The sequence below is a fragment of the Nerophis lumbriciformis genome, linkage group LG30 (genome assembly GCF_033978685.3).
Source record: "Nerophis lumbriciformis linkage group LG30, RoL_Nlum_v2.1, whole genome shotgun sequence".
Lineage (NCBI taxonomy): Eukaryota > Metazoa > Chordata > Actinopteri > Syngnathiformes > Syngnathidae > Nerophis > Nerophis lumbriciformis.
In genome coordinates, this window is record NC_084577.2 from 13,375,033 (window position 1) to 13,396,991 (window position 21,959).

At 37.3% G+C, this 21,959-nt stretch overlaps 1 protein-coding gene across 3 annotated transcripts in view; it reads right to left on the bottom strand.

Moving 5' to 3' along the window:
• The window catches only part of lsamp (limbic system associated membrane protein), a 1,017,468-nt gene that overhangs the window by 454,687 nt on the left and 540,822 nt on the right, over nt 1-21,959 (bottom strand). The gene's annotated exons all lie outside the window — the stretch shown is intronic.

Below are 21,959 nucleotides of genomic sequence, written 5' to 3' on the forward strand. Positions count from 1 at the left end.
GGCACTGGGAGCAAGTGGGTAAAGTGTCTTGCCCAAGGACACAACGGCAGTAACTCGGATGGCGGATGCAGGGATCGAACCTGCAACCCTCAAGTTGCTGGCACGGCCGCTCTACCAACCGAGCTATACCGCCCCGTTAGTGCTGCAAAGGGTTCTGGGTATTTGTTCTGTTGTGTTTATGTCGTGTTACGGTGCGGATGTTCTCCCGAAATGTGTTTGTCATTCTTGTTTGGTGTGGATTCACATTGTGGCGTATATTTCTAACAATGTTAAAGTTTTTTATTCTGGCACCCTCAGTGCAACCTGTATCGCTGTTGATGAAGTATGTGTTGCATTCGCTCGTGTGTGCGTACAGAAGCCGCACATATCTTGTGACTGGGTCTGAACGATGTTAGAATGGATGAAAAGCGGACATGACGATAGCTCGTAGAGTACGTTAAAGGTTCATTTGTTCAACCTTGGCCCGCGGCTTTGTGCAGTTTTAAATTTTGCCCCACTCTGTATTTGAGTTTGACACCCCTGTGTTAGATTGTTAGTTTGGACATAGACTTTTATATAACAAGCTACATATGTAATGAAAGATAATTACTGTAATTTTACATGAATTTGAAAGTAATTTAAGAAAACAGAAAATGCTATGTATAATTAATTTGGTATTTTTCTGTAAAAAAAAAATAGTTTGTCATTACTGGCACATTACTTAAAAAAACAGGCAGATTGTTTATTTACAGATAATGTCTTCAATTCTACAGTTTTAAAAACCATTTAAAAAAAATAGAAAAATTACAGTAGAAATTTAGAGTAAATTAACCATAAAAATAGGATTTTTTTTTTTACAGTGAATGTGATAAAGCACATTTTACATCAATCAAACTGGGGATCTAGATATCTGGTCAGGACACACCTCACTCTTTTGCCTTCACCATCATTGTCCATTCGTTTTTGGTGACTTTATATACTCTTGACCGAGACGTTGAGTCCGCGACATACATGGCAGACAATAACTGATACAGTCTGCTCTGCCAGTCCAAAAGCATTCGCCGTTTTCCGTAGTCTTCCCTCGGCGGCCAGGTAATGCAAAGCACACGCTGCCTTTTTTTAATCATATCCACGGAGCCCGCATTCTCGTTGTCTCTCCTTCGACAAATGGACGAAGTAGAATCACAGCTGAACTGGACATTCGAAAGTTATCTTGCCGTCTGAGATGTGTTGTATCCGAAATAGCTGCAATCGCGCATGTTCTCCTCTTAAGGTGTTCATGTGTGATTTCCACAAGAGTCTGCACAGACAGAAGGAGAACCACGGGCTTGTCTGGATGACTCGCCTCCATATTTCCAGTGGTTAGCTCTGAGTTACGAAACCACTTTATTATGAAGATGGCTGTGGCGCGTTCTTTCCTCTCCGAACTCAGTTTGTAAACGATCAATGAGTCCGTACAAAGCTATTAAACGGAGATTCAAGAAATAGACGGCACACTTACCCGTGTAAAAAATTATCCGAGGAGGGGAACCTTAAACGATGAATTAGTGTGGCCGAAACGGGGCTTAGGCTAAATAATTATTAATTTAAAGGGTTATCCGGCTTAGTGTAGACATAGTCTTAGGTTGTGCAATGATAACAATTGGTGGCTGGCTATGTGGAACTGTTGTAGTGGAGTCCTGGTAAAGATCCATCTATCGCTGGACAGACAGGGGCCCTCAATCAAGAGGGATGCCCTTTTCCAAAATCTTAACACATATTTTCACATACAAGCCCATCTTTGCAAGCTATACACAGGACAAATCTACCACTTTATAACATTTTTGTCTTATAACTTTCAAGATCTTTTAAGAAATGTAAAATCATTGTCTTACTGTCTCTAACCTTGACAGCAAAGAAACGTTGCAAGTTGTCTTGCTCGGGTAGTTCAAAAACCTTGCAACGTCCAAAAACTTAAAGGCCTACTGAAACCCACTACCACTGACCACGCAGTCTGATAGTTTATATATCAATGATGAAATCTTAACATTGCAACACATGCCAATACGGCCGCGTTAGCTTACTAAAGTGCAATTTTAAATTTCGCGCAAAATATCCTGCTGAAAACGTCTCGGTATGATGACGTCTGCGCGTGACGTCACGGATTGTAGAGGACATTTTGGGACAGCATGGTGGCCAGCTATTAAGTCGTCTGTTTTCATCGCAAAATTCCACAGTATTCTGGACATCTGTGTTGGTGAATCTTTTGCAATTTGTTCAATGAACAATGGAGACAGCAAAGAAGAAAGCTGTAGGTGGGAAGCGGTGTATTGCGGCAGCAGGTGTTGTGCCGGATAACGCACCCTCGCCGTAGAATGCACCTCCTGACTGGTGTGCCAGATAACACAGCCAGTGTTTCATTGTTTACATTCCCGAAAGATGACAGTCAAGCTTTACCATTGGCCTGTGGAGAAGTGGGACAACAGAGACTCTTACTAGGAGGACTTTGAGTTGGATATGCAGACACGGTACCGTGAGTACGCATGCAGCTGCGGCTTCCAAACATTTGATCGCATGCCCATCTATACGTGCGTGCCGCTATGTGCATGTCACGTACGTAACTTTGGGGTTTTGGGGAAATATATGTGCTGTATGAACTTTGGGGAGGTGAACGGTACTTTGGGCTGTGGGATTGAGTGTGTTGTGCAGGTGTTTGAGTTGTATTGGCGGGTTATATGAACGGGAGGGGGGAGGTGTTTGTTATAAATATAAGCCTGGTTGTGTTGTGGCTAATATATATGTCTTGTGTTTATTTACTGTTTTACTAATTCCCAGCTGAATATCAGGTCCCACCCGCCTGTCAAAGCACCTTCCCTATCTGAATCGCTCCCACTGCCCTCTAGTTCTTCACTCTCACTTTCCTCATCCACAAATCTTTCATCCTCGCTCAAATTAATGGGGAAATAGTCGCTTTCTCGGTCCGAATCGCTCTCGCTGCTGGTGGCCATGATTGTAAACAATGTGCAGATGTGAGGAGCTCCACGACCTGTGACGTCACGCTACTCGTCTGCTACTTCCGGTACAGGCAAGGCTTTTTTATCAGCGACCAAAAGTTGCGAACTTTATCGTCGATGTTCTCTACTAAATCCTTTCAGCAAAAATATGGCAATATCGCGAAATGATCAAGTATGACACATAGAATGGACCTGCTATCCCCGTTTAAATAAGAAAATCGCATTTCAGTAGGCCTTTAAAAGCCTTTCTTTGCCTTCCTTTGCCACTCGGAAGTCATGGAGGAGTGAAGGTCTCCCAAAAAAAGAAAGAAAATAAAAAGACAGGTTTCAGCACAGATTTTCAATTTTCAAGGCAATGGTTTCACAATTATGATCAGCTGGTGAACAGCCTGTTTGAGTTTAAATGTTGAATATTAAAAACTTGTAATTTTTTGGCCCGGTCTGTGTGAGGAAAACTATAACTGCTGGGGTATACAGCCCTGCATTTAATATGCGACCATGCGATCCAGGGGCAGAAGTTACGATAAGAAGATTCAAATGATCAGAATGTTCGAGCAGCTTGTCGACGAATACAAGACCTTCTGTAATCTTTGAAGTCAGGCAAACTCATTCAAATAGTTATGCAATCCACACAGATTCTGAAAAGCACTTCACACCACGCATACTGTGTGTGAAAATGTTAATCAAAGTCTAGTACAGCGTCTGCCTGCAAAACCAATAATCGTTGTCAGATTAACCCATTGACAGCCTGGTCCAGCAAATAGATTTAAGGGGTTAAATATAGCTAAAGCTCTACATTTGAAGCTGGTTTAAGGGAGAACAGGCTCCCACGCAATTAAAGTCTTTGAGATCAAACGGGAAACAACAACAAATCCCAGCCATTCCCTATAGATACAGTTGCTTTTTTGCCAATGTTTATTTTGTATGCAGTTGTTCAGTGTGGAAAAATCAAATCCTTAGAAGAAAGTTGTTTTCCAAAGTATGAAAATAAAATAAACTAGGTCTACAAATGAAAACCTATATGTTAACTAAGCCTTTATAAAATGCGATAATTGATATTAATGTCAACATTATTTTGAGACCAAATTAACCACTGATGGAATGATAATACATAATATTAATCATACTTGCCAACCCTCCCGGATTTTCCGGGAGACTCCCGAAATTCAGCGCTTCTCCCGAAAACCTCCCGGGACAAATTTTCTCCCGAAAATCTCCCGAAATTCAGGCGGACCTGAGTGACGTGTCGACAGCCTGTTTTCACGTCCGCTTTCCCACACTATAAACAGCCTGCCTGCCCAATCACGTTATAACTGTAGAATGATCGAGGGCGAGTTCTTAGTTTCTTATGTGGGTTTATTGTTAGCCAGTTTCATTAACGTCCTCCCAGCGCGGCAACAACACACAACAACAGCAGTCACGTTTTCGTCTACCGTAAAGCAATTTGTCTGCCGTAAACAACAATGTTGTGACACTCTTAAACAGGACAATACTGCCATCTACTGTACATGCATTTGCGACATTAACATCTAGGGCTTTTAGAGAGTGCAGTGCACAACTGCGCACACAACAAGGAGACGAAGCAGAATGCATCATCAGAGAGGGTGTTCAGCATGGTTAGAAAAATAGTGAACAAGGATGGACAATTCAACCCTTAACTCAACAATGAGTAAATGAGTGTTATGTGTGTGTATATGTGTAAATAAATGAACACTGAAATTCAAGTATTTCTCTTATATATATGTATATATATACATATATATATATATATATATACATATATATATATATATATATATATATATATATATATATATATATATATATATATATATATATAGCTAGAATTCACTGAAAGTCAAGTATTTCTTATATATATATATATACATATATATATATATATATATATATATATATATATATATATATATATATATATATATATATATATATATATATATATATATGAAATACTTGACTTGGTGAATTCTAGCTGTAAATATACTCCTCCCCTCTTAAACACGCCCCCCGACCACGCCCCCACTCCCGACCACGCCCCCCTCCCGAAATCGGAGGTCTCAAGGTTGGCAAGTATCATATTAATGCAAGTATACGGATGTAACGATTTGATTTAGGAACGATTCGATTTGATTCGATATTTGTGGTTGTCGATACGATTCAGGGACGATCTTTTTTTTTTAGAACAATACGATCCGAAACGATTCCGTGAGTTGAAATCGATTCCGTAACTTTTCATCAAAGCAAATCAAGCAGTGTAACTGTGAAATAAATACTGGATATTGGACACTGTAGATGAAGTTTCCTACATTCCTGTTATTTCGTGTAAGGGAATTATGTATAAGTGATTTATGGATACAAATTAAGCAAGTAAACAACAATTAATGGCCAATGCATTCACATTTCATTTGAATAAAGCACCACCTCTTAAAGGCACACAGACACACATGGACAGATATTACTCGATTGTCTTGTGGCTTTACAGTTTAGTTTTTTTATATTTTTGGTCCAATAAGGCTCTTTCAACATTTTGTGTTGCCAACCTCTGTCCTAAACATTCCTATTACACACTAGAACAATTTTAAGGCTTTTGTTTTGAGGGGGGGGCATATACCACAATAATATCGTACCGTGGCTTTAATACCGTGATAATCTCTATGAAATACACATTGGGCTATAAAGTGTGTTTTATTCTATTACTCGATTAATTGAACACATTAATCAACAGATTATGTGATCACTAAAATAATCGATAGCTGCAGTCCGAATGTACGGTAACACATTAAGGCTTTGTTCACACTGCCGGTATAATGACCAATGCAGATTTTACGTTCAAATCCGATCTTTTTCTATTTGTGTCTAATATATACGTAATGCGTCAATTAAATCGATTATAAAAAAGCTTTGAATGTATACTTAAATTGATCAAATCCGGATTGAATGGAGTTTACATAACTTTTAATACATGTGCGTAGTTTCCCGAAATAGAGCGCAAGCAGGAATTGTTTTGTTTATTTCAACCATTTTTCTTAAAACATGCATCGTGGCAATTAAGTCTGTTTTATCCGATTACTCAATTAATCAAACAAACTACTCGATAGATTACTCAATTACTAAAATAATTGATAGCTAGACCTACCCACATGTGCATGAAACATGTCATCCCACGCGGTAAAGTGTGTTTACCAAAGTAAAACATGACCCGGACCAGCAATTCCGGACCATAGGGCGCATCGGGTTATAAGGCGCACTGCCGATGAATGGTCTGTTTTTGATCTTTTTTCATATATAAGGCGCACCGGATTATAGGGCACAATAAAGGAGTCATATCATTTATTTATTATTTATTATTTTATTATTTCTAAATGTAAAACACTTCCTTGTGTTACAAGGAAGTGTACCCACCATTACATAACATAAGGAAGTGTAACTACCATTACATAACATGTAATGGTGGTTCTTTGGTGAAAATGTTGCATAGATTATGTTTTACAGATCATCTTCAAGCCGCTTTCTGACAGTCGCTTCAGGATGCGCCGTTTTGTGGGTGGTCTTATTTACGTGGCTCACCTTCAGCAGCGTCTTCTCCCTGTCATCTTTATTGTGGCGGTGTAGTGTGCAAGGACGGGTGTGGAAGAAGTGTCAAAAGATGGAGCTAACTGTTTTAATGACATTCAGACTTTACTTAAATCGATAACGGAGCAGCATCTCCTCATCCGGAAACAACAACCTGGAACTCTCTATTAACTAAAGTTCCTTGGGTGAATAATGTAAACTCACTACACCGGTATGTTTTAGCGCATTCATGGCGAGTTTACCAACAGATACAAGTAAGAACTTTACACTACTTTATATTAGAAATGGCAACAGTTAAGAAACTAGAGAAAAAGAAGAAGCTTATGGACTACGGGGTCGTCACGGACAACAAAGGCGGAGACGCGTGAAATTTTTCAGGATTTATGCAGACCCCAAATACACATCAGCAGGAACCAGAAGGTAAGAAAAGTTGCTTTTGCATAATATTGCAAAACAAAACTCCAGATAATACCTTATACACACACCATAATAATACTCTATGTTTAATGCGCCAACAATCCATCAAGCGGTGCATTACCAAAGTCGTACTAAAACATTTTGATGGATTTTTGAGTGCCGTGTGTAATGTTCTATATTTTCAACGGTACATATAAAAATGTTGGTGGTGTTTACTTGAGTCATATTGCCATCATATTGCAGTCTACTTGTATCTCTTATGTTTGACTGCCATCTACTGGTCACACGTATCATTACATCATGTACCAAAAAAAATTGCTTCGAGGTCGGTAAACAAAACCAAAATTATTCCGTACATTAGGCGCACCGGGTAATAAGGCGCACAGTCAAGTTTTGAGGAAAAAAATAGATTTTAAGTGCGTATAGTCCGTAAAATACGGTACTGTCATGTCTGTGTGATCATGTTTTGTTTTAGTCATGTTCGGTTTTGTTTTTGGACTTTTTGTGCACTTTTGTTTTGTTTTGTCACCATAGCAACCATAAGTTTTCACCTGTCACGTCACGCACCTGTTTCACGTTTTGAGTCATGCACCTGTTTTCGTTCATCATGTCTGTAGTATTTAAGTTCATTGTTTTCAGTTTGTCTTTCTGGTGACATCCCGGATTCATACCCCTGTCACACTCTTACCTCTGCGCACTTCATAGTCCATGCCAAGTAAGTTTTTTTTTGTTTATTAATGCCACAGTTAGTGTTTTTGTTTAATTGTTCACAGTTTTTTTGCCCACGTGCAAGTCTTTTTGTTTCGTTAGTCAAGTTTGTACTTCCGCCTTGAGCGCGCTTTTTGTTCCTTTGAGTGTTATAAATAAATATGTATTTACCTTCACGCCATGACCAGTCCAGCTTTACTTGCATCTCGGGAAAACAAACACACCATAGTCCACGTCCTGACAGGTACGTCTCAGTCCTGGCGGATTTGTGGCAATTTCAAGGATTTTGTGTAACCAGAGTAAAGATCAGTATGACAATTTACGAAAGAGGATCGGGTCAAATTTGGGCAAACAAATCTGAATTGCCCTGAAGTGTGAACGTGTAAAAAAGTGTTATGATTGGTTCAGTGATGAGCGAAGACAATTGTGGTACAGGATTACTGCAGAGGCCTGATCGTGTCGCTTGTTGGAAAGTTTTAAACAATATAAAAGAAAACTGTTTGCGTATTCTTTCAGCACGTTACAACTCAGGGCCCCTGCAAGAATCGAATTTTTCTTTTTCATTTCCGTAGCTAGCCCCGCTGTTGCGGGCGACGTCAAAGCAGTGTGTGAACCACATACTGTTGTTTTTTTACATCAGCAACACCCCGGCGTCACAAGTGTAGCCACAGTCTGCTCGAAAGGAGCATGGGCCATATAGCACACAAAAGGTAATCAAAGTTATTTCAGCCTTTACAAAACCTGGTTAATGGCATCAAATTCTACAAATTACCGGCCAAAGGGTTCCTCAAGCTTGGCACAGCATTCATGTCATTTTTTTAAGTCCGCCTAAACAACAATAATGTGGCTCTTGAGATGACGGAACAATATGTAATTAGTTCTACCAAGGAAAGCATATTGTGTGTCTGTTCATGTGTTGGTTTATTTTCTAATTTGCTTTTAATGTGTGCACACAAACGTTACCACAGCAATTCAGTCATTACTTTTTAATTTGGATTAAATATGTAGTAAATAAAGTTTAGTTATTGTGTAGGCTTGACTTTGCTTTGATGAAACAATTGTGTATAATAAAAGAAAATAAGGGACAACTTTAAATATTGTGTTGAAATTGTTACACTGTCAATTAGGGATGTCCCGATCCAGGTTTTTGCACTTCCGATCCGATACCAATATTGTTTTTGCATTTCCGATCCGATACCGATACTGACCGATACCGATACTGACCGATACTGGCCTATCCGAGCATGTATTAAAGTTTAAAGTTATTTAGCCTACTTAGTTGTCAGAATCATGTTGAAAAGGGTTTTAGTACTCTTGATAACAACTAGCCAGCTGAATTAGGGGAGCTTGAATAATACACAATGGTTGGTAACAAGAAACTGACCTGTTTATTCAAGGATAAACACAAAATAGACAAAATTATAAATGACAAACAGAAATGGCATCATTGAACTAGGGCTGGGCGATATGGCCTTTTTTTAATATTGCGATATTTTAAGGCCATATTGCGATACACAATATATATCTCGATATTTTGCCTTAGCCTTGAATGAACACTTGATGCATATAATCACAGCAGTATGATGATTCTATGTGTTTTGATTGATTGATTGAGACTTTTATTAGTAGGTTGCACAGTGAAGTACATATTCCGTACAATTGACCACTAAATGGTAACACCTGAATAAGTTTTTCAACTTGTTTAAGTCGGGGTCCACTTAAATTGATTCATGATACAGATATATACTATCAGATATATACTATCATCATAATACAGTCATCACACAAGATAATGACATTGAATTATTTACATTATTAATAATCCAGGGTGTGGAGGGGGGCGCCGGATGTAAGTGTCAAAAAGACAGCCAAAAGAGTTTGATATGAGAATAAATCTAAAGTTAAAATATAGGGTAGAAATGCACCCATTTGCAGGAAATGCAGTCTTAATTTTCAAAATTTTCTTTCAAGGCTTGCATGTCTACATTAAAACATTCTTCTTCATACTGCATTAATATATGCTACTTTTAAACTTTCATGCAGAGAAGGAAATCACAACTAAAAAAATCACAATTTTTTTCATACGGTGTTGATGTGGAAATTTTTGCCCCTGCATTTTGATGGTATGGACGTGTGGCCCCGAATGGAGATAAGCGTCTCGACAGACGTCACAATATTTGAACAATGATGACGAAAACTGTTTTCTCTGTCGTGTCCGTGTGTCGAAAATTGTTATGCGCTTATTTTTTTATTTGATTTTGTGCGTGGCATAGATTTGCTATGTGCAGAGGACGCTTAACCAGTGCGCAATTGCACAGGCGAGCACCTTAGAGGGAGCGTTGCTCGCACGGCTGCGCTAGCATCACAGCTAACATTAGCCATGCTGCTACCTCTCTGCTCGGGGAGGACGTATACGTATGTGACGTATGACGTGACAGTATGTGACGTATGACGTGACAGTATGTGACGTATGTCGTGACAGTATGTGACGTATGTCGTGACAGTATGTGACGTGTGTAAGAAGGTGCGCTTGCTGTCTGTGAGAGGGAGACACAGGAAAGAGTGAGAAGAGCCTGTCGTGTAATGCCAGCAGCTAAAAGCAACTGCGTGAGAATTCACAGACCTGTGGATGTGTTGAAGGTGTGCTGGAAAATGAGGAACGGAAATTAGGGAGCAGCAGAAAAGTGGAATGTATTATTTAAATCGGTGCGTTGGAAAACACGGACCGGAGGTTTTTTTTAAACTGGATCTGGATTGGCATTTTTCCATGCCTTGCCGTTACGCAATTTTTGGCAAATATCGGCAGCCGATCCGATCCAAATATCGGATCGGGACATCCCTACTGTCAATAACTCCCATCATAAATACATCAAAAAAATGATGGTGAGTACATGGAATCTTTGTGGGCCAATTTAATTTGTGATCGAAACATCTCTATCTCTAACACATAAACAGGATATGTGTAAATGGGTTTTTCTGAGTTTTTTTTTTTTAAATAAAGCGACATTTTTGTAAAAGTGTACTTCTGGGGAAATAAACTTCCTAACATTTATATTTAAGTTCAAAGGATTGATGTGTATATACTGGTTGAAAATAGCCTCGGAAGAATAGTACACTTTTGACCCTGCCTCTTAAAAGAATCGGAAATTGAGAATCGTAGAGAACCAGAATTGGAACCGAATTCGTTCAAATTCAAACACTGCCCAACCCAATGTGCTTTGTGTTCTTTATTGTCTCTTCTTGTTTTCATGTGTTTACTTTATTTTTGTGGACTTTTTGTATCTGCACTGCAACCACATAATTTCCCCACTGTGGGATAAATAAAGTCTATCCTATCTTATCTCAGTCACATGACAGATCAAAATATTGTATTACAAACACAAAGATGAAGGGAACTCAAAAGCCAATTTTGTATGCAATATTGTAGTATCTTTAGGGATGGACAATATTTTTTGTTAAAGCCGATACAGATACCTTCCTGCTTCTCAAGACCGATACCGATAAGTCATTTATATCAGGGTTTCTCCTTACTGTGATTGAATACGGCGCACCGTCACTGCATTTTATTACTGCCACACCGTGAAAATAAGGTTATTTTTCTTTTACTTGAAAACAAATTTAGGTAATATAATGCACTGTGGCCTCATGAAGAAATCCAGAAGTCTGATGCTATTTTTAACTTTTAATGCCAATCTTATTATAACCAAGTGCACAATTCCAACAGGTTTTACCTCTTGTGCAAAGACTTTTGTCTCGTGAGTGTGCATTTCCCCAGACAAAGATCAACACTTCCTCATTCGATGTTGAAGAGGTTAATTTAGCCTACTGATGTGTATTTATAAATGGTTGATTTATATAGGCTAGTAAGGTAAAGTTTTGTACCTGATAAGTTTCGGCTACCTTGCTTCTGCAGCCTTCATCAGAGGTGTCACGAGATGTTAGCGTGACGTCGTCTGTGACGTATCATATGGATTTTTCGTCACGCTAATATCTCGTGACACCTCTGATGAAGGCTGCAGACGCAAGGTGGCGGAAACTTGTCAGGTACAAAAATTTACCTTACTAGCCTATATAAATCAACCATTTATAAAAACTTCCTCATTCTCCACCAATCACCATTCGGGGACAAACAGTGTGTTTGCGACCATGGGAAAAACTGACATAAAATCAAAACCACACGAACATAAAACAATACCACCGCACCACGTTATTGACAAGTGATGTACCGAAAACGTGACCCCCGAAAAAAGACTTTGATGAAGAAAACAGCGCTAACGAAACCGGATGTAAACAAAACACACGTCATTTGGGACTATCTGGAGCATTGTCATCATGTCTGTGATGTGGAGGTAATATTTATATATATTGCAGATATACCCGCGGACAGCCATCTGCAAAATGTGCAAATATTATGAGGACAGTGGCGGCTTTTAAGAAGAGAAAGTCCAACTCGAGCACCAGCGCGAAGCAAGTGTGACGTCATGCTCGCTGCAGCTAGCCTTTTTAGTGACGGACATGGAGGGACAGAAGTAGAGTCTCTAAACACAAGTGCATTTTATAATTACACCAGAAGAAGATGCTAGATTTGTTGCTAGTTGTTTTTTTTTTTTTTTTTTAAGTCATTAAAAGTCTGGAAACATTTCAAAAAATCTCAACAAAGTTAAGTGGACAAAAAGCAGCCACAAATTGAAAATATGGCAAAACTGTAAAAAAAAAAAAAAAAAAGAAATGTTAATACTGATTTAAAAAAAAAGATTTGTTTTAAATGTATGTATACATTTTTTGTAGCTTTTTTAAAAGAAAATCATATTATAGCAAATTATGCAAATTACTCGATTATGTCAGGGTGACCACGGCCATAACCACGCCCCCACAGCCACAGGTATCTTGGCAGTTTAGGGGAAACCTTGATGCACTCTACTGAAAATGATGGAAAGTGCCACTCTACATAGCAACTGACGCAGTGGTCCAAGTTGAAATTGCCACAAAACACATTTTAAGATATTCAGTGCTTTTTTAATGTTAATTTAATGTTAATGTTTCATATTTTAATGTTTTTTTTGAAGCCAATACAGATACCTTCCTGCTTCTCAAAACCGATACCAATAACACACACATATATATATATATATATATATATATATATATATATATATATATTTTTTTTTTTTTTTTTTTTTTAATTAGATTTATCTGTAGTTTGCACTTATTTTGCAGTGCAGACGTCTTTAAAGTGTGTTAAAGCTTGATGTTTTTTCACCCACCTTGCAGAATGTTTGCAGAACATTTGGTGCAAATAGCATGCAAAATGTCATCCTCTGAAACACTGAGGAAGGATCAACGCCATATTTGTTTGCAACGAGCTAAGGTCAGAAATAATAGCGCTTGATTTCCTTATCCTAACCCACTAGGTAATTTTGCCTAATTTGAGCATTTTTTTATATCTTTTTTATCTGAGGTATGTTTTTATGTTATCGGATTCATCTGTCTGACATCATAATTTCATATGTCAGTCTAATAGTTATCTGAGTGGCTCCCTGGTATGATTGTTCCCCAACTACTGGACCGACATGCATATTAAATTATTTTAGATACGTGTGAACAGGAATAATTTTAAGAACATTGTTGTATGTGCATAAACATTTTTAAGAATATTAAGACATAAAAAGTGAGAATACATCCGGGACTGATCACTATAGTCAATCAGGGAAACTTTCATTCCTTTTGCTATCAATTGCAATTGTACATTTTCTGAAAACTATGTCAAATTCTTAAAATGTACTGTATTGACTTGTTTCTTTGTGTTGCTGCAACAAATGTTGAATTAATAATTGTCATTTATTTTGCGTGAGTGAGAGTCAAATGTTGTATGATGAATAACAATGTTATCAAACATGCATGTGTTGACTCCAAATTGTCCAATGGTGTGAGTGGGAATGGTTGTTTGTCTATATCAGGGCCATTTGCGGCCCGCCACACATTCTGGAAATTCTATTGCAAAACTAAAAAACAATATTAAAAAAAGTGGAATGAGGTGAAATCTAACGGGAAAAAGTTGCAGTGTTGACACAAAGCTGCCAAGCAAGCTGTTTTTTTTTTTCTTTTGTCTTTCTTTATTTTTATTTTTTTTGCCGTTGCTCAAAAAAAAAAATAATGTCAAAAAAATCCATGTTATAATGAATTATTTTCAAGGCTCCAATTACTTCAAATATTTCACTTTAAAATGTTTTATGTGGTAAATATTGCATATATTGTGTAGATGCCATATAAAAACATCAACGTTTTCTTTGAAAAAAGAGCATAAAACAAACAAAATAATAGTTCAAACGTAAAATCGACAGATATATCTGAAGTTGATCTCCTAACTTAAGTGTTGAAAGTAAAAGAAAAACCTAATAAAAATGAATCACTTTATGAGTGGGGCACCTTTTGGATCCCACATATATTGAGTAGAGGTGTCGGAAAGTATCGGTATCGTTTTTTTTTTATTATTGGTATCGTTTTTTTGTTTGTTTGTTTTTTTTGTATTAAATCAACATAAAAAACACAAGATACACTTACAATTAGTGCACCAACCCAAAAAACCTTCCTCACACTCATTCACACAAAAGGGTTGTTTCTTTCTGTTATTAATATTCTGGTTCCTACATTATATATCAATATATATCAATACAGTCTGCAAGGGATACAGTCCGTAAGCACACATGATTGTGTGTGCTGCTGGTCCACTACTAGTACTAACCTTTAACAGTTAATTTTACTAATTTTCATTAATTACTAGTTTCTATGTTACTGTTTTTATATTGTTTTAATTTCTTTTTTATTCAAGAAAATGTTTTTAATTTATTTATCTTATTTTATAAAAAAAATTTAAAAAGTACCTTATCTTCACCATACTTGGTTGTCCAAATTAGGCATAATAATGTGTTAATTCCACGACTGTATATATCGGTTGATATCGGTATCGGTAATTAAAGAGTTGGACAATATCGGAATATCGGCAAAAAGCCATTATCGGACATCCCTAATATTGAGTGGTACTTTATTTATCTTTTCACTGTGATTACTCAAAAATATTAAAGAATTAAAATCAATGGTGTCCTGCATTATTGATCTTTTAGGGCTCTAATTACTAAATACTGCATATTTCAGTTTTACTATAAAAAACAAAGTTGTTTTTGACAGAAAAGCCTTTAAAAAAAAAAAAAATGGTATTACTTTATATCAAATTGAAGTTGATATAGAGATTTACTGTAAGTGTTAAATAAAAAATAATAATAATGATTTGACTGATTTTTAACATTTTAATGACTGAGACCCTTTATGGTACCCGGGACCCCTAAAGGTAAAATAAATATAAAATCCATATATTTTGTTATGGTTTGAAAATGAAAAATATCAAAATGGCCCCCACATGCTTTAATTTTTCCGTGTGCGGCCCTCAGTGGAAAAAGTTTGGACACCCCTGGTCTATATGTTCCCTGTGATTGACTGCTGACCAGTCCAGGGTGTACCCCAACTCTAACCCATAGTCAGCTGGAATAGACTCGATGGATAAAAGTACAGTAGCTAGGAGCCCCTCATGTGTGCACTGTAAATGATGGATATCCTATGCCTGATGTAGCCCATGTGGCCAACTCGAACGTAGCAATCAGATGAAATAAAAATGTTACAACTGAGAAGTCCAATAAATGACTGGTTTGATTAAAAAAAAAAAAGCAGGCACTCCTCATTGTGTCAAGGAGCGTCTGAGACAACATTTTTAAAATCCAATACCATACGGATATTGGAGCCCTGGGTGTTGACCGGTAGCGATATTATTGTGATATGACCCGAGCAGGAGTCAAATACATATTTTTGTAATTTTGTATTGTGTCATGTCAGAAAAGGTTTGAGCAAATGAAAATACTTAACCTAATTATTAATAACTGCGTGGCATGGATTGATGTTGTCTTGAAGTTAAAGTGGAGTGATAATTGTTTTGTTTTTTTGGCAACAGTGATTCACGAAGTTAAACTCATGACTGGTGTTGTTCCGATACCAATATTTTGGTACAGGTACCAAAATGTATTTCGATACTTTTCTAAATAAAGGGGACCACAAAAAATTGCATTATTGGCTTTATTTTAACAAAAAATCTTAGGGTACATTAGACATATGTTTCTTATTGCAAGTTAGTCATTAAATAAAATAGTGAACATACAAGACAACGTGTCTTTTATTAGTAAGTAAGCAAACAAAGGCTCCTAATTTAGTATGCTGACATATGCGGTAACATATTGTGTCATTTTCCATTCTATTATTTTGTCTAAATTATTAAGGACAAGTGGTAGAAAATCAATTATTAATCCACTTGTTCATTTACTGTTAATATCTGCTTACTTCCTCTTTTTTGTTCTATCCACACTTCTGTTAAAATGTAATAATCACTTATTCTTCTGTTGTTTTGATACTTTAGATTAGTTTTGGATGATACCACACATTTTGGTATCAATCCGGTACCAAGTAGTTACAGGATCATACATTGGTCATATTCAAAGTCCTAACCGCAACATGTAAGTGTAAAAAACAAAACAACAACATTATGATTTGTACATTTTGTTCTATTTTTAAACAAAGACAACAATCCGAAGTTGTCTTTATTTTTAAGTTATAGTGCCGTGATTTTACCAGTCCGGCCCCACTTGGGAGTAGATTTTTCTTCATGTGGCCCCATATCTAACATGAGTTCGACACCCCTGCCTTAGACGCTAGCCGATATCATCTGATACTTTTACTCGATCCGATATCGGCATGAGATTAGAACACCCCCCCCAGTAGTGTCCAGTTTCAAATATTGATCATCATTCCACCCTGAGAAGAGTAAGTGACGTGCAGAAGCATTGCAGTCGGGAAAAAAAAAAAGAATTGATCACGTGGTCCCTGACATCTGTCCATCAGGGTTGACAGCTCGCATTTTCTAGCACAGGGGTGTCAAACGTACGGCCCGCGAACAGATTTGATCCGACCCGCGGGATAAATTTGCTATGTATAAAAATGTACCTAAAATTTTTTGAAGGAAAGAAACAGCTGTTCTAAATGTGTCCACTGGATGTCGCAATAGCAATTCTTTGTATCTGTGTAGCTACATATGTACAAAATAAACCACATGATGTTAGTACATCAGTCGAGGAAAATGATCAAACTACATAAATAACACACTGTAAATTGATTTTGAATAGAGATGTCCGATAATATCGGACTGCCGATATTATCGGCCGATAAATGCTTTAAAATGTAATATCGGAAATTATCGGTATCGGTTTCAAAAAGTAAAATGTATAACTTTTTAAAACGCTGCTGTGTACACGGACATAGGGAGAAGTACAGAGCCCCAATAAACCTTAAAGGCACTGCCTTTGCGTGCCAGCCCAGTCACATAATTTCTACGGCTTTTCACACACACAAGTGAATGCAATGCATACTTGGTCAACAGCCATACAGGTCACACTGAGGGTGGCCGTATAAACAACTTTAACACTGTTACAAATATGCGCCACACTGTGAACCCACACCAAACAACAATGACAAGCACATTTCGGGAGAACATCCGCACCGTAACACAACATAAACACAACGGAACAAATACCCAGAACCCCTTGCAGCAATAACTCTTCCGGGACGCTACAAGAATACACCCCCTGCTACCCCCCTATGCCACCCCCACCTTAACCCCACCCCCAAACCCCGCCCACCTCAACCTCCTCATGCTCTCTCAGGGAGAGCATGTCCCAAATTCCAAGCTGCTGTTTTGAGGCATGTTAAAAAAGATAATGCACTTTGTGACTTCAATAATAAATATGGCAGTGCCATGTTGGCACTTTTTTTTTTTTTTTTTTTTTTTTTTTTTTTTTTTTTTTTTTTTTTATGTCCTGTCCAGCTTCTCAGGCAAATCATATAGTTGATGTAGATGCCCATGTCGGCTGTTCAGATTTACTTTACAAAAGAGAAGTGTAGGATACTTCTCTTGTTGCCTTATTTGTATTTGACTTTATTAAATGTATTTATATTATCATTTAGTGCAGCCGGGCCGGAGCAGGAGGGGATAGAAAGAGAAAAAAAAAAGAAGACAGAGGGGGAAATTGTGGGGACAAGAGGGGGATTAGACAGAGAGACAAAAACAACAACAGCAAACAACAACAACAACAACAATAGAGCAACATCAGCAAATATGACATGTACAAATATGATGGTAAAAGTAATAGCAAAAAAGCAGTTAGCGAAAAAAAAAAAATAATACAGAAATGACAATGAGCATTATTACACTACAAATGGATCAATACAAATACCAATAGAAATAGCGCTATTGATAATGAACAATACCAATAATTTACCTTTATTATCAACAATACAGTTGTTTAAATGCAACAATACATATACGTAATGATAACTTGAGATACGAAAGAATGCAGAAAAATGGAGGGGGAGAAAGAGAAGCAACCTACATTAACCTTGTAGATTGTTATAGTCACAATAGGTTAAGCTTTGTCAGTGTGCCATGTGTTACACCCAGTTTACCCTAGGGCAACAACGTTAATATATGTTTGATGAAACGTGATTATGTGCATGAGTGTAAGTATGCATATGTACTTGTATATGTACAGAATGTGTATATGTGTTTGTACAATGAATGTATATGTACAGAATGTGTATATGTGTTTGTACAGTGAATGTATATGTACAGTATGTGTATGTGTATGTTTGTATATTGAATGTGCGTGTGGATGTACGAACATTAGGTAGGTAAATATGTACTGTATTTGTGTATGTATGTGGGAGCGTAGGTACCTATGTACGTATGTGAGCATATGTGATATGTTGGCACTTTTTTCCATAACTTGAGTTGATTTATTTTGGAAAACCTTCTTACATTGTTTAATGCATCACAACAAAATTAGGCATAATAATGTGTTAATTCCACGACTGTATACCGTATTTTTCGGAGTATAAGTCGCACCGGTATAAGTCGCACCTGCCGAAAATGCTTAATAATGAAGGAAAAAAACATATATAAATCGCACTGGAGCTCGGCCAAACTATAAAAAAAACTGTAACTTATAGTCCGAAAAATACGGTATATCGGTATCGGTTGATATCGGTATCGGTAATCAAGAATTGGACAATATCGGGATATCGGCAAAAAAGGCATTATCGGACATCTCTAATTTTGATATAACTTTTTTTTATCTTGAAGGATTGAAAATTAACACCAATGAATTGACCGATGAACATTATCACATACATTATTCAGAAAATATAAATAGCAACAAATAAAGATAGAATACTATTAACCGCAACATGTAAGTGTAAAAAAAGCAAAAAACAACATTATGAGTTGTACATTTCGTTCTATTTTGAAACAAAGAAAACAATCCGAAGTTGTCTTTATTTTTAAGTTATCGTGCCGTGATTTTACCCATACCTAAAATGAGTTCGACACCCCCTGTCTTAGACGCAAGCCGATATCATCTGATACTTTTACTCGATCCGATATCGGCATGGGATCAGAGCACCCATGGTAGTGTCCAGTTTCAAATATTGAACATCATTCCACCCTGAGAAGACTAAGTGACGTGCAAAAGCATTGTAGACGGGGAAAAAATAAATAAAATAGATCACGTGGTCCCTGACATCTGTCTATCAGGGTTGACAGTTCGCATTTTCTAGCACAGGGGTGTCAAAAGTACGGCCCGAGGGCCGGATCAGGCCTGCTAACAGGTTTTATCCGGCCCGCGGCATGAGTTTGCTAAGTATAGAAATTCCATCCATCCATCCATTTTCTACCGCTTATTCCCTTTGGGGTCGCGGGGGGGCGCTGGAGCCTATCTCAGCTACAATCGGGCGGAAGGCGGGGTACACCCTGGACAAGTCGCCACCTCATCGCAGGGCCAACACAGATAGACATTAACCAACAATTTTTGAATGGAAGAAACAGCTGTTCTAAATGTGTCCACTGGATGTCGCAATAGCAATTCTTTGTATCTTTGTAGATGATGCTACATATGTACAAAATAAACCACATGATGTTAGTACATCAGTCGAGGAAAATGATCAAACTACATAAATAACATACTGTAAATTGATTTTGATTAGAGATGTCCGATAATATCGGCAGTCCGATATTATCGGACATCTCTAATCTGATAAATGCTTTAAAATGTAATATCGGAAATTATCGGTTTCAAAAAGTAAAATGTATAACTTTTTAAAACGCTGCTGTGTACACGGACGTAGGGAGAAGTACAGAGCGCCAATAAACCTTAAAGGCACTGCCTTTGCGTGCCGGCCCAGTCACATAATTTCTACGGCTTTTCACACACACAAGTGAATGCAAATCACACTTGGTCAACAGCCATACAGGTCACACTGAGGGTGGCCGTATAAACAACTTTAACACTGTTACAAATATGCGCCACACTGTGAACCCACACCAAACAAGAATGACAAACACATTTCGGGAGAACATCCGCACCGTAACACAACATAAACACAACGGAACAAATACCCAGAACCCCTTGCAGCAATAACTCTTCTGGGACGCTACAATATACACCCCCTGTTACCTCCTACGCCCCCCCCCCCCACCTCAACCCCGCCCACCTCAACCTCCTCATGCTCTCTCAGGGAGAGCATGTCCCAAATTCCAAGCTGCTGTTTTGAGGCATGTTAAAAAAGATAATGCACTTTGTGACTTCAATAATAAATATAGCAGTGCCATGTTGGCATTTTTTTCCATAACTTGAGTTGATTTATTTTTGGAAAACCTTCTTACATTGTTTAATGAATCCAGCGGGGCATCACAACAAAATTAGGCATAATAATGTGTTAATTCCACCACTGTATACTGTATTTTTCAGAGTATAAGTCGCACCGGTATAAGTCGCACCTGCCGAAAATGCATAATAATGAAGGAAAAAAACATATATAAATCGCACTGGAGCCCGGCCAAACTATGAAAAAAACTGTGACTTATAGTCCGAAAAATACGGTATATCGGTATCGGTTGATATCGGTATCGGTAATTAAGAGTTGGACAATAAAGTTAAAAGTTAAAGTACCAATGATTGTCACACACACACTAGGTGTGGCGAAATTATTCTCTGCATTTGACCCATCACCCTTGATCACCCCCTGGGAGGTGAGGGGAGCAGTGGGGAGCAGTGGGCAGCAGCGGTGGCCGCGCCCGGGAATCATTTTTGTTGATTTAACCCCCAATTCCATCCCTTGATGCTGAGTGCCAAGCAGGGAGGTAATGGGTCCCATTTTTATAGTCTTTGGTATGACTCGGCCGGGATTTGAACTCACAACCTACCGATCTCAGGGCGGACACTCTAACCACTAGGCCACTGAGTAGGTGGATATATATATAATAATATATATAATAATAATATCGGGATATCGGCAAAAAAGCCATTATCGGACATCTCTAATTTTGATATAACTTTTTTTTATCTTGATAGATTGAAAATTAACACCAATAAATTGACCGATGAACATTATCACATACATTATTCAGAAAATATAAATAACAACAAATATAGAATACTAATAACCGCAACATGTAAGTGTAAAAAAACAAAAAAAAACAACAACATTATGATTTGTACATACTTGCCAACCTTGAGACCTCCGATTTCGGGAAGTGGGGGGTGGGGTTGGGGGGCGTGGTTGGGGTGGGGTGGGGCGTGGTTGGGGGCATGGGGAGGAGTATATTGACAGCTAGAATTCACCAAGTCAAGTATTTCATACATACATACATATATATATATATATATATATATATATATATATATATATATATATATATATATATATACATATATATATATATATATATATATATATATCTGCATCCTGAAAATATGCAAACAAAACTGTGTTTAGATAATTGATACTTCAAACTTGCATAAATAAATATTAAGGAATATAACATAACTTGGCTTCTGAGAGCTTCAAAATGTAATGAATAAAATGCTAAAGTTGTTGATAAACAAGCAATTATTTTAATAATTAAATATTATTTTAATAATTAAATATGGTCAATTACTATGATCATTTAAAATTAATTATTTCAAATATGTTTATTTTAATGTATAATTCTATGGCTGGATGTAATAAGGAGTCAGAAAAAATACAAATAAAAAGACAATTAATTTTGATGTTTTTAGCAAAATATATTAATTATTTTTTTAATTAATAAACATATTTATTTTTAGGTAAGATAAACAT